At 37.0% G+C, this 15,188-nt stretch overlaps 1 protein-coding gene and 1 pseudogene across 2 annotated transcripts in view; one reads left to right on the forward strand and one right to left on the reverse strand.

Moving 5' to 3' along the window:
- Positions 1 to 909, reverse strand: part of DTNA (dystrobrevin alpha) — a 499,301-nt gene extending 498,392 nt beyond the window's left edge. For both annotated transcript variants that reach the window (XM_074205354.1, XM_074205350.1), the window contains exon 1: positions 650 to 909. The gene's annotated coding sequence lies outside the window, so the exon portion shown is untranslated. The remainder of the gene's footprint in view (positions 1 to 649) is intronic.
- LOC141499232 (heat shock protein HSP 90-beta-like) lies at positions 51 to 5,203 on the forward strand (annotated as a pseudogene).
- Positions 5,204 to 15,188: the final 9,985 nt, after the last annotated feature.

A 15,188-nucleotide genomic window follows, 5' to 3' on the forward strand; every position in this document is an offset into this window, starting at 1 on the left:
GAGCGGGGGGTGGGGGGATGCTGAGCCGCAGAGGCTGCAGCTCCCAGCACATGCTCGGGACTCGCTTGGGCTAAAAGCCAGCGGCACAGGTGGGGAAGCCCTGCTAAGTAGGTGCTGGGTGGGGGGAGCCTGCCCTCCTCCTCCTCCTCCTCCCCCCTTCCCCCGCCCTCCCTCACCCCACTCAGCTCCTTCCACTCTTTACTTTGCCTCCTTCAGTACTGCCCTTCCTCCTGCCTCAGTGCTCCCTCGCCACCACCGCCTCCTCCTCCTCCTCCTCCTCCTCCTCTCCTCTCCTCCCGGAGGTGGTGTCAGTGGCTGCCGCTGCCGCTGCCGCTGCTGCGGTCCCTGCGCAGCTGTGTAATGAACGTCATGAGCACCTCCCGATTCACAGAGCCTCTCTACGGCGAGCCGGGGGCAGCGTGCACCGGCTCAGCCCGGGCTTTACGCCCACTCCGCTACACACTCACAGACTCTCTCTCTCTCTCTCTCTCTCTCTCTCTCTCTGTCTCACACACACACACACAAACACAGACCCCTCCCCTCCCCAACCCCCACTCCCTGGTCCTCACCCCTTGGCTCCCTTTACTACCGCGCTGCCTCCGGAGCTGTCATCCGAGAGGGGGAAGACAAAAAAAGCTTTTCTACACACCTTCCAAGGAACCGGCTTGCTGGGCTCAGTCAGTCCGAGAGACTCGACAAACTCTTAGAAGGTGTCCACTTGTGAGTGTGTTTGTGTGTGTGTGTCTGTGTGTATGGGTGTATGTGTGTATATGTGTCTGAGTGTGTGTGTGTGTGTGTGTGTGTGTGTGTGTGTGTGTGTGTGTCTGAGGTTGGGGAAGGATCCTCTTTCTTATTATTTAATAATGTCAGAAGTGCCGGGGCTGCTCCCAGAGTTGTGGGTCATGTGGGCACAGCAGAGGCTGGCTGCTGCCAGTACCAGGGTTTCCTGAGGATCCTGAAACTATGATCTCATCCTCCTCATCCCCCCTCCTCCCTGCCCGCGCACACATACACATACATAGACTGCATGCACTATCTTCTCTATTGGACCTAAATATCTCTCTAGGGAAAAGCAGTGTTCATTCTCTATACTGGGAAAAGCCTTCAGGATGGTGATTTTTTTCCTCTTTCAAAGGATGATTTATTGGCTTTGTTTATTTTCTTTATAGTTCAACCACACACGTGCAGAGCCGAGCAGCGCCCATCTAAACATTTTAAAAATGAAAATATTCAGACCTGCATCTTGACCCAAATTTTCAGCAGGGAACCTAGGACTCCAACAAATCGCTCCATCTCAAACTAAAGCAGTAACAAACAAAAACCCAAACTCTAAATAGCTCTCCATAATAATGCCTGGAATTTCTATAGTGGGGCTCTTTAAGGAGCTGAAAGCATGTCACAAACATTACCTCATTTATTTGCAGAGAGTCTTTGCAGGGGAGAGGGATTGGTAAAGCAAGTAGTTTTGTCTGCATCCTAAGGATGAGGAAAGTGAGGTATGAAGAAGTTAATTGACATGTCCTAGGTTACATACTGTGGCAATATTGGAAAATAAACAATATGTATTGAGCACCCACCCACAGGGTGCATCATCATCATCATCATCATCATCATCATCATCATCATCATCATCAATTATACTGACTAAGAATGGGTTACAGAACACAGAGAAGACACTATTTCTGCCCTTGAGATGCTTATTAGCTCACTGAAACAGGATAGAGAAATTATAGCCATTATATACATTTCATCAAAGTTATTTCAATGTTCTTGTGCAGCCCCTCCATGTCATCTGCCATTAATGAGACATGTGACCTAGGAAAAGTCATTTAACCTCTTTAGATCTGTTTCTACATGAGGACTTAGGCTTAGATGACCTCTCTTGGGAGCCTTTAGACTAAGAATCTATGAATCTAGGATTTTTCTAGATGGGCAGATGTGCTATATATGCCCATCAAAAAGTACTTATTTAATCTATCAACATATTTAATAGATGTTAGTAGTATCTGAAGCACCATGGTAAGCAATTTAGAGGATACTAACAAATACAAGACAGTACTTTCCAGAAGCTTAAAATCTATTTGGTAAAGGGAAGACATATAGCACACAGGAAATATAGGTGTCTCGTATAAGCCTCAGTAAACCATTGTAAAATATTCAATTCAGCAAACCTTCAGCTCCCACTATGAGCCAGGTATCACACTAGGCACCAGATGTTCTGGGAGCTACTGGACAGCCTTTAGATTCTTAGAAATCATATCTCTCCCATACTCCCCAACATTTATTAAACATCTGCTGTGTACCAAACACTACAGATTTTTAAAAAAAAAATCACTGATCTCAAGGAGCTCACAATCTAATGGAGGAAAAAACACATAAACAGCCATGCACCAAAAAATGAATATTTATACAGTAAATATTAGAAATAATCTCAGAGGAGAAGTTTCTTGCAATGATTGGGGAAACAATTATTGCAGGAGGTAAGATTTTAGTTGAAACAAAGGAAATCAGAAGGGAGAGATTTTCAGACATGGGAGACAGTAAAAATGCACAGAGACTGGAGAATTCGTATGTTGTTTAAGAAATAGCATGGGGGGGGCAACTAAGTGGCACAGTGAATAGAGCACCGGCCCTGTAGTCAGGAGTACATGAGTTCGAATCTGGCCTCAGACACTAAATAATTGCTTAGCTGTGTGACCTTGGGGAAGTCACTTAACCCCATTGCCTTAAATAAATAAAAATAAAAAAAAAGAAATAGTATGAAGTAGATTCTTCTATGCCAAGCTCCTCATGGTACTTGGTCTTTGGAGCCATTCCACTCAAATCTTCAGAGAACCAGTCTTCTTAGCCACAACCACTCAAGATACCTGAGGAAGAAGAGCATAGAGAGGAAGATTTTTGCCTTCCAGGCAGACAATGGCCAGTTTATGTCCTTAATTATCAACATTTTATATTCCAATAAGGAAATCTTATTTCTTTTTTTTCTTTTTGTTTTTTTGCAAGGCAAATGGGGTTAAGTGGCTTGCCCAAGGCCACACAGCTAGGTAATTATTAAGTGTCTGAGACCGGATTTGAACCCAGGTACTCCTGACTTCAGGGCCAGTGCTCTATCCACTGTGCCACCTAGCTGCCCTAGGAAATCTTATTTCAAGAGATAATTTCCAATGTCGTTGATGCCCTGGACATGATCCACTATGAGAGTCTGAAAGATCTTTCCAAATTGGACACTAGGAAAGAACTGAACCCTCAGAAGCATACTCTGCTCTTGGTGGATAATAGCATTGGCATAACAAAAGATGATTTTATCAATAACTTTGGAAACAGTGTCAAATCTGGCACCAAGAACCTCATGGAGATTTTGTAGGGTGTAGCACCCATCTCCATGATTGGTCATTTTGGGGTGGGTTTCTATTCGACTTACTTGGTGGCAAAGAAGGTGATTGTTATCACCATTTCCAATGTTGATGAAGAGTATGCCACCTGGAAATCTCCTGCTGTGAACAGTCCATGCTGACCATGGTGAACCTATTGGTAGGGCACCAAGGCGATCTTACTTCTTTTTATTTATTTATTTATTTTCAGATTGTTTTGCAAGGCAAATGGGGTTAAGTGGCTTCCCCAAGGCCACACAGCTAGGTAATTATTAAGTGTCTGAGGCTGGATTTGAACTCAGGTATTCCTGACTCCAAGGCTGGTGCTCTATCCACTGCACCACGTAGCCACCCCATGAGCCTACTTCTGAAAGAAGATCACACTTGAAAGTAATGCTTGTAAAGGAGGTTATAAAGAAGCGCTCACTGTTCATTGGCTATCCCACAATGCTTTACTTGGAGAAAGAATGAGTGAAGGGAATCAATGATGATGAGGCTAAGGAAAACAGAGAGAAAAAAGAGCCATCTAAAGATGAGGAGAAACCACAAAATGAAGATGTAGGATCTAATGAAGATTAAAACAAGGAAAACAAGAAGAAAACCAAGAAGATCAAAGAGAAATATATTGATTAGGAAGAGTTGAATAAAAAAATAAAACCAAGCAAATCTGGATTACATAATCCTGATGACAGCAGTCAAAAGGATTATGATGAATTTTATAAGGACCTCACCAATGACTGTCAAGATCACTTGGCAGTAAAGCATTTCTCTGTAGACGGTCATCTCTACTCTTCATCCCTACTGGGTTCCCTTTGACCTTTTTGAAAACAAAATGGTAAAGAATAACATTAAGCTGTATATATGGTGGGTGCTCATCAAGGACAATTGTGATGAGCTTATTTTTACCTTACGTTAGGTGGACTCTGAGGATCTGCCCTTAACATTTCCAGAGAGATGTTGCAACAGAGTAAGATCTTAAAGGGCCATCCATAAGAATATTGTCTAGAGTTTTTCTCTGAACTGGTAGATGATAATAAGATTTGCAAAAAGTTCTATGAAGGCTTTTAGAAAAACCCGAAGCTTGAAATCCATACATCCCAGTCAGGAGATGAGGTGACTTCCTTGTTTGAATGTGTCTAGAATGAAGGAAACCAAGAAATGTATCTCATCTCTGATGAGAGCAAAGAAATAACCAACTATACTTTTGTGGAACAGGTATGGGAACATGATTTTGAGTATTATAGATGACAGAGTTCATTGATGACTTCAGTAGCTAAAGGAATTTTATGGGAAGACCCTTGTCTCTGTGGTTAAAGGAAGGGTTAGAACTTCCAGAGGATGAAGAAAAGAAAAAAAAATGGAGGAGAGCAAGGCAAAACTTGAGAACTTGTGCAAGCTAATGAAAGAAATTCTGGATAAGATAGCTGAGAAAGTGATGATTTCCGATTGGTTGGTTTCTTCACCCTGTTGATCATGATCAGCAAATATGACTAGATAGCTAACATGGAATGCATCATGAAAGCACAAGCATTGAGAGACAACTCCACAATGGATTACATGTTGGCCAAGAAGCACCTGGAAATAACCCTGACAGTCACCCCATTGTGTAGACTCTTGGGCAAAAGACCAAGATTGACAAGAATGACAAGAATGTGAAAGACCTAGTGGTGCTGCTTTTTGAGACATCTCTGTGGTCTTATAGCCTCTCCCTTGAAGACCCCCAAACTCATTCAAATAGAATTTATCACATGATTAAGTTAGGTCTTTGCACTGATGAAGATAAAGTGACAGCAAAATAATCCAGTGCTGCTGTTCTTGATAAGACGAGATAGCCGTCTGGAGGACATGGATTAGACAAACTTCTACATCAGATTGGTTTCCTGTTTTCCCACAGCAAAAGTAGAGGTCCTCTCCTGCCTGGCTCCAGCTGCCAATGCTAGTGTTTTTTGTTTGTTTGCTTGGTTTGGTTTTGGATTTTTTTCTTCCTGTTTTCTAGTACATTAGCCAGGACTTACAGGGTCTCTATTCTTACTCTCCTGATCTGGAAAGTGGGATGTTTTGTGTGTTGTGGGATGTTACTGTTTATTTTGTTCTGAAATTGATGTTTGCAGAATAAAGAGAATGCAGTTTTTTAATTTAAAAAAATATATCACATGAAGACCAGTGTTGCTATACCATAGAGTTCATAGAGGAGAGTAAAGGGAGCTATGAAGGGTTTTAAAAGTCAACCAGAGAGTTTTATATTTTATCCTGAAAGTAATAGTGAGCCAGTGTTATTTATTGAATGATATGGAGGGAGATAGTAAGTGATGTGCTTTAGGAAGATTGTGTTAGTAGCTGAGTAGAGAAAGGAATATGGTGGAACTTGAGAAAGTGAGACTAACCAGGAGGTACTTACTGTTTTAGTACAGGCATGAAGGGAGGACCTGCAACAACGTAATGGTATTGTCAGAAGGTAGAAAGTATGAAGCCAAAACTTACAGGACTTGGTTACTGATTTGGAGGTGATAAGAGGGCCATGATTAAGAATGAACACTTCTGTTTCAAGTCTGTTACTAGGAGGACAATAATAAGGATGTCAGGAAATGAAGAGAGTATGGTAAGAAAATAAGTTCAAATTAAGCATTTGAGTTTAAGAATAGGAAAGAGCTAAGGTATGAACAGCTTTAAAAATCAGAGAATTTTATTTTTGATCCTGAAGGTAGCAGGGAGGTGCCTTAATTTATTGAATTGGGGGAAGAGAAGAGTAGTCAAATCATAGTTGGAGAATGTAATCTAGATGTTCATAGAGCATTTAGGGCTGATTAAATAGTTATGAGAATGGTCTGTATAGGGATGATAATTGAATCTATGGGAACTGATTGATTCATAGAATGAAATAGCATAGAAGAAAAGAGAAGAGGGCATAGGACAGAGCCTTTGGGGATACCCACAGTTAACAGGTTCAACCTAATCAAGAATCATCATTGAAAGAGGAGAACAAAAAGAGAGTAATGCCATTAAAACAGAGAAAAATAGGAGGGATGACCAACAGTTAAAGGCTGCAGAGAAATCAAGAAGGATGAGAATTGAAAAAAGGAGAACTTAGAGAGAAGGGAAAAAAATATTTATATATCACATATCATATATAGTAGGCAAAGAACTTCACAACCCTGTGAAATGGGTAATGCCATTATCACCATTTTATAGTCTAGAAAATTGAGGCAAACAAAGGTTAAATGACATTTAAACCTAGATCAGATTTGAACTCAAATCTCTTTGAGTTCAAATCCAGTATTCTATCCAATGCACCACTTAACTGTCTTGTACCCATTAGGTTTAGAAATTACCTTTGGAACAAATGGTTTCAGAAAGGTTGGAATGCAGACTGCAGATAATTCACCACTAATATAAGGAAGCATTGAACTTCATAACACCTGGGTTCACATCCAAAATAGCTTATTACATGAATGACTAGGGAAAATCACTTAAAGTCTCAGAATCTCAGTTTATTCATCTATTAAAATGGGGAAAATAATGCTTATTCTATCTACTTTATAGCATTGTTATACATTTTGTAAACACAAAAAAGATGAGATTTGCTCATTATTTTTAAAAGCACAGATTAAAAAAATCATTAAAAAGCTTCACAAAGAATCATCAGGTGTTATTTCAACTTTCTGAGGGTCTCTTGGCAAGTGGTATCATTGATACAAGGAGTCATGGGAACATTGCAGATAACAGAATTACCACATAAACAGCTGGTCCTCTATCCAGGAAAAGGAAAATCATTTACTACATGATTGGGAACAAGAAAACTCTGAGCTGGTCCTTATCCTTCGACAATCTTAAAGAAAGCCCTTTCCCTTTTACCCTAAAGCCAATAGCTTACTGAATCTTTTAGAGAGAAAGAAAACTGAGAGTGCAATGTAAATATATATCTATATCTATCTATCTATCTATCTATCTATCTATCTATCTATCTATCTATATGTAGTGAGACTGTCTCCCACTTATAATGGGTAAGAGGAATAATTTTGAGTATGTCTAATAGGGAAATAATAACAGACATCTCTAGCCTCTTTTCCCTCCACCATGCTACAAGAAAGATTTTAATTCCTTCCCCGATAGGAAACAGGGATTGGAACCAGAACCTGACCAAAAGTACTAGACTAGAATGGTCCCTTAAATGATCTAGTCCCTTAAATGTTTGTAGTCTTTAAGAATAGGGTTTTTCAGGTTCAAGATAAACTTTTGATCACTATGCCTTAATGGAGGGGAAAAAGGAAAACTGAAGTTTTATGACCAATCCTTAATTTACCCCTTTCCCACCAAATGCTAGTTTCATAATGTATTTACATAGTAAACAGCAACCCCATTTTCAAAGTCAATAGCAAAATAGAAATCAGAGAAATTATGCATATGATAATATATAATAGGGAATAAAGAGTGAAAGAGTCTGCCATTGGTATCAAGGTAACAGTTCAACCAAGGAAGAGTGTACCAGATCTCACTCAAAAATTCCCTGAAGTCTCTGGTGTGATAAACAGGGATAATGATATGATGAAGAATTCCAGCTCCTCTCATGACAACTTTCTGGAGTCTCATTCTTCCTTTAGCAACCTGAAGTGGAGTTGGCATCATCTATCTTTTCTGTTAAAAGTAGAAGCTGAAAGTGCCCAAAGTGACTACAGAGCCCCACAAGACTCCTAAGATTCAACATTCAAAGAACCTAAAGAACCTGGAGCTCTCTTCTCTCTCTTTCTCTCCAAATTTTCCCTGCCCTTCATGCAGACTCAGAACATTGATCTCCATTAGTGAAAAGAGAATTTCAGACCAATGGGCTTTGGAAACTGGGTTATATATAGCATATATATTAGATATACAGGTAATATTCATGTAGGCATATATACACATAGGTACAAATATACATACACATATGTGTATGCTGATGCACATTTATGTACATACATAAACTGTATTTATTTGTTTGCATGTTGATTTCCCCATTTGACTGTAAGCTCCTTAAGATTAGGGATCATTTTTTGGTTAGTTTTTTTTTTGCCTTTCTTTATATATGTAGTGATTAGAACATTGTCTGACACATAGTAAGCACTTAATAAATGTGTATTGTTATTGATCTTATAGTAAACCATAATTATATGGTTTTGCTTGTGATTTTTTTGTCAGTCAATTAACATTTATTAAGTACTTACTTTAGGACGAAGATTGTACTAACTGTTGAGGACGCTTAGGAAAGCAAAAGATAGTGTCTGCCCTCAAGGAGTGCACAATGAAATGGGAAATACTACACATCAAAAGAAACTAAAAGTGAGAGTGGGGTGGGGACGAGTACCTGCTCAGGGGCACTATGAAGTTGTGCAGCCAGGTGGAAATTGATGAAATGGCTGCTCACATGATCTACTTAAATAGCAGATCTGTAAGGAACTCTCCAATGTCTTATTTACATTTTACCTTGCACCCTCTTCAATCAGAAAGAGGAACCCCAAGTTCCTCCCATAGCATGTTTGTTCTACTATTGAAGCCCACTCTTATAGACAGAGCAATAGTTTTAATACTGAGATTTATAATATTATTGGTATAGACACTCTCTTTAAGGATGGTGATAACTACCTATCTGGGATTTTATAGTCTGATGGATTCTTATGGTCAAAAAAAACCAAATGGGAAATCAAAGAAAATAGCATTCCGTGCATACTGAGCTTCTCCAAATGATCTATTCTGATTATTAGACAACAGACAGAGAAGTCGTGACCATATCTTTCTTAAAATCTTCTCAGCTTAGTAGGAATCACTAATGTTTGTGCCTGCTGACACAGTCTTTGAGAACCCAGAGTTACTTCCATATTAGGAAAAGGCAATGGATTATGGCAGAGCAATCATTTGGCTGTTTTACAGGTATAGATCAGAGAATGGTCCAGTAATTAAGGGAAATGAGGAAAGGAAGAAGAAAGATGAAAAGGAAATACTAGAAAGAGGGAAAATCAAGGAGGGGAAAGAAAGGAAATGAAAGTAGAAATAAAGACAAAAAAGAAGTAAGAAAATTTAAGAGGGAAAAAGATAAGGACAAACTGCTATCTGAAGGCTAAACACCTAAAATCTGCTACCAAAAAAAAAAATCTAAGAAAGCCATAGAACAACATTGCCCAAACTCTGCTCTATTTTGTTTAGTTTTTTTTTTTTTGTTTTTTTTACAAGGCAATGGGGTTAAGTGGCTTGCCCAAGGCCACACAGCTAGGTAATTATTAAGTGTCTGAGACTGGATTTGAATCCAGGTACTCCTGACTTCAGGGCCAGTGCTCTATCCACTGTGCCACCTAGCTGCCCCCCCCCAACTCTTCTTTAAATATTTGTTAAATGAATCAATCAATCAATGAACTCGTATTCTGTGTGATATGAATGTTTTATGAGATAATTTTGATTCTAAAAAATTTAAATACAAATTATGTATATTTCAAAATTTTATCATGCAGTGTTAAGATATAAAATAAGTTTAATACCCTCTATTTTACTCCCTCACCCCTCACAAACATCTTTTATCTGAAGTTTCCATATTAATATTAACTATACCCTGGAATTTCCAAAACTATTGTACCTCAGGAAAAGAAACTACAATTTTCAGAAAAATTTCCAAAGGATTATCTTTTTTTATCTTGAAAAATATGATCATTATATGGCCACCCCCAAGTACTCCAAGCAGAATTTATGGTTTCCATAAGTCTATTTCAAGTCCATGCTTTTTTTCCCCTAACCAGAATTAATCATAGTCACAAACTTTCTCATTATCAAAAAAAATTTATTAAGTCCATTCTGCATTCATGGCATTATTTAATCTAAACACTTATAAATCAGGGTTATATAGTGAGAATAACTAATATTCTTATCCCAGAGAAATTTCTGAGAATAATCTCTTTTCCTTTAGCATTCCAGTCAATATGTTCTTCACAATGATCTAGTGAGAAAGAAGGCAAAGATTTGAGGAAGTTGTGATTGATCATTAACAACTTGTTGAATGACAGTAATAGATATGAAAAACACCAAAGCAGACTATATAGTGGAACAACAATGTGATTTCATTGGTATAGGAATTTGCATTATGAGGAAACTCCCTCTTTCAATATAGGTCAGTACATTCATAGCCACTTTGAGTCTCAGAATTGTCTCTAAATTAACCTAAGAGTAACCTCATAACCACACATGGTTAGAATGTATCAAAGGCTGGACATCTTCCTAGTTCTAATTTTCATTGCCTCCGTCACTTTTCTTCGTAGACTAAAAAGTAAGGTAATAATTATTCTATGGTAACTATACAATCTTTAGTACTGTATCCCATGATAACCCCTGTGAACTTTGCCTAAATGTCTCATAGTTTTCAAAGTTATTTTGTATATATGTTGGACAGAGTGCTGGGTTTGGAGTAAAAAAGGACCTCTTTTTCAAATTCTGATAGTTAATAGTTGCATGACCTTGGGTAAGTCATGAAAACTATGTCTCAGACAACTTCCTAGGACTTATCTAGTGAATCATAGATTGTGATCTATGTTGGACAATTTCCCACAATGACATGATCAAATATATTTATGTTTTCTTTTCTTTTTCAAAATACTTTCAACTATATTGTCTTATTTGAACCTAATGGATCAGAGAAGCAGTCAGTCTCATATGGATGTAATTTTAAAGCTTTCAAAATCATAATTCCTCCTTGTTCTAGATGTTGAACAAGGAAACCTTCACATTTTTGTCATTGTTTTTCAAGAGTCATAGATATTTTCCTGACTAGTCAGCACAAAAGATATTGTTCAGAATACTGTACTCCAACCCTTCTGGTAAACAATATGACTAGATAGGTTCCTGTGTGTAGAGTGCAACAGTGATTTATAATCCTGGATTTTACACGGGCTATTGGAGTTAAACTAGAGGCTTTAGCATGTAGCAGGCTCTAATGGTTTTGCAGCATCTGTTGGAGATTTCTGAAGAAGAGATGGAAGTCTAAATTGAATAGCTATATATCAAAAGCACTTTTCTAGCTATCTGGACACTCATGAATGGGAGTTTTTTAAAATTAAAAATGTATTTAGGTCTAATGGCTACACTTATGTACTTAAGAAATAGATAATACCTTTGATAGCACACTGGGATTTTCAAATATGTTGAGTACTATTTTAAAAAGCTAATATATTTTTGTGTTGCTTATAAATAGCTCTACTTGGAAGAAAATCAGCTTAAATCCTCACTAAGTCAATATGTACAAATTTGAGTTGCACCAAAACTGACTATAAGTTAGTCTATACAAAAATATGTTTTTGGATATCATTTTCCCTTTAATATATGTCATTTTTATTCAGAAATTATGCATTTAATTGACAATGAGAAGAATCATCTTAGTTGATGGAATATTAATTTTTTTAAATTTATGAGTAGGGATATGAAAATGGAACTTTTTAAAACTGGGAAGTAAAATGATAAAATTGTTAAGCATTTGTGGTTATTATCATCTATATAGAAATAGGTTTGGAATCTGTCTCCTAGTACTTTGATATTCCTGTAAATCTATTGTATGATATGGATTTCATAATGAAGTTAACATTGTATTAAACATGTTTGATATTCAAGTAATACTTTTCTGGTTCTCCTAATCATTAAAAAAAATCAGGATCTATGATTTCACTAGTATAGGGCACTTCTGCTAAGAAAACTCTATCAATGTAAATTGGTATCTCTCCTGAAACTTAGAATCACAAGTAGTTTGCTGAAGACAGAGGGGTTCAGTGAGTCACGCAGGGTGCCAGGTCAGAAATGGCACTTGTTACCAAGTCTTCTTCTTGACTCTTAAGGTCATCTCTCTCTCTCTCTCTCTCTCTCTCTCTCTCTCTCTCTCTCTCTCTCTCTCTCTCTCTCTCTCTCTCTCTCTCTCTCTCTCCTTGGCTCCTTATCTTTTCTTATCACCTTGGCAGCATAGGTGTCCCCAAGGTTCTGTCCTTGACCTTTTTATCTCTTTACTCTCTCCCTAAGCTATCTCATTCCCATACCTTTACCTATATAAAAGCCTACCAGATCTGTATTTCCTGCCCCAATTTCTATTCTGAGCTCCAGAACCTTAATGTCAGTCACTTATAGGACATTTCTAAGTGTCCTACCAACAATGAGAATATTCATCCAAACTGGAGCTTATCATCTTTTCCTCAAACCCATTCCTTTTGATTTCCCCACTGGTTTCATTCACCTACTTGCATATGTTTGAAACCTTGGTGCTACTTTCAATTCTTTCCTTTATCTTGCTTCTCATAGAAAATCAGTTATTAAATCCTCTTGATTTTACCCTCAGGTCATTTTCCACATCCATCCTCTCTTCTCTCTTTTGCCTCTATTCTGGTACAGGCCCTCATTATCACTCCCTTGGTAATTTATAGTATCTTCTAGGTACTGCACATTGTCTGCTTTCCAAATACATGCCTCATAGTACTTAGCTATGTTAATCTTCCTTATTCAGAGCTAGGAGGAATGCATTCTGCAAATCATGAAATGCTATAAAAATGTGAGTTATTCATATGCAGAGGACCGTATGCAGTTACTCTTCTCAAAACTCTGTTAAATCCAATCTTCTTTGTCTAGGATTCAAGATCCTCTACAACATGATGTCGTCTTACCTTACTAGTCTTATTTCATAAGATTTCCCTCTATGCATTCTATACTGGAGCCAAACAATTTCCTACTTTTCTCATTTTGCCTACATTGTCAATTATACTTGGAATGTCTTCACTTCCTTTCTTGTTTATTCAATAGTTAGGCATCTTTCAAAACATAAGCTAAATGAAGACTCTTCTAGGAAACTTCCTCTGATTTCTTCCCTCTACCCCTCACATAGAACCTTTTATATATTTAACATTTAATATTTATAGTATAGTTATCTTTGTTTATGCCTTATGCCTCCACTAGACTGTAAGGTTCATGAAGGCATGACTTTTCTAAATTTTGCATTTCCTCAAATGCCTATTATAATACTGTGCAATCTGTTGAACTGAATTAAATAACTATATTTGTTGAATGCTTAGTATCTTTATAGTTATATTCAATGTGAAAAAGAGTGTCCTAGTCTTATTAGGGAACATAGGACAAATATTAGAATAAAACAAATGTTTTATATTTCTTAAAAAGGGATTAGGCTTAGTCTGGTATAAACTCTCACTTTATTTTCTTTACATATATATATATATATATATATATATATATATATATTCTTTTTACAGAGCTAATGACTCTTTGAATGGATATTGAAAGGAAGAAGGATGATGATAATTGGGAGATGGAAAATAGATTACATAATTCTAGATAAGGATAATGTCATGGTTAAAATCTTAATTCAGGGGAAGGAATATATAATTTAGTAGATGTAACTAAATTGTATTGTAGGGTTAGGTATGAGAAGATAAGAAGAACTAGGGAAGATGATAATGATAGAAAACTTAGAGGTATTGCAATAGAGTTCCCTTATTTTTTTCTCATTGATGACCATTGGAAGATTTTAAAGGATAAAATTAAAATTATATTAAAATGTTTTGATGGGATAGTTCTGGATATGTGATTCCTGCTGTACTTTAATGGATCTTTGGTCTTGTGGATGTAGTCATTTCCTATGGTGATGTAAATTACAACCCAATCATGCTTGCCTTTTTTCATTCTTGTCATCACATAAGCCTGATAATGTATATGGTTTTGCCTTATTATTTCTCAGTCATATATTTTGCTAGTGGTGATCACTGCTCTATTTGTGTGAACTTAGGCAAATCACAGTTTCTTCATATGGAAAACAAAGGAACTTTAGTACCTCTTCTGGCTTTAAATCTATGACCCTCTGATCTCATTACCTCTTAGGCATTTCATACTCCACTGAGAATCTCCAGGAGATTCTAGAATAAAACTTTCACATAGAACTTGTGTTAAAGAAAGAGACAATTTTGTAGTAATGAGGTGGATATAAGACAGATCAATATACAGGTATCATAATGACCTAAGAGTGATACAATGGAAGGAATGCTTAAAAATAATTCAGATCTATACTATTATTCTGACTATTCACTAATTCATTCAGTTTGTAACTTGGGTGATAAGTAAGGGTTTCGGAAAATAATGGAACTACAGTTAGCTAGTGATGAGGGAGAAAGTTTTCCAGGTGTTTAGAATGATGTGAGCAGCTTCACAGAGGAAAGAAAGCATGGATTAGGAAAGCACAAGGCACTTTTATGGGATAGCAAACAAATCACTTTAATTTTTACAATGAATTAATATAGAAAAGTAATCATATATATCTATATCTGTATCTATCTATCTATCTATCTATCTATCTATCTATCTATAGATGCATATATATCTGCAAAGGTAGGCAAGGGCTAGATTGTGGTAAATCTCTAAGTATTAGCTAAGAAATTTCAACTTGAAATGGTAAGCAATGAAGAGTCATTGAAAGTTTTAAAGAGGAAAATGGTATGACTTAAGTGTAGCTTTCATAAGACTAATCTGGCAGTTGTCTATAAGATAATTTAGAATGTAAAAAAGGTTGAGGATTAGAAATCAGGTAAATGTGACTAAGACAGTCTAAGAATGAGTTAAAAAAGCTATTGCACTATATTGTAACTATAAAAAAGGAAAGGAAAGGAAAACAACAAAAATACAAGACCAAAGAGACATAGTAAAGTTAAGAGTGAAGGGTAACTTCAAGAGAGAAAGTATAGAATAAGAAGAATAGAAAGAAGTGGAAAGAATGCATAAAAATAGGGGGAAATATACTTTGATATTAGGTATAAAGATTCTTTTAATTCT

Source organism: Macrotis lagotis, chromosome X (assembly GCF_037893015.1).
Source record: "Macrotis lagotis isolate mMagLag1 chromosome X, bilby.v1.9.chrom.fasta, whole genome shotgun sequence".
Lineage (NCBI taxonomy): Eukaryota > Metazoa > Chordata > Mammalia > Peramelemorphia > Peramelidae > Macrotis > Macrotis lagotis.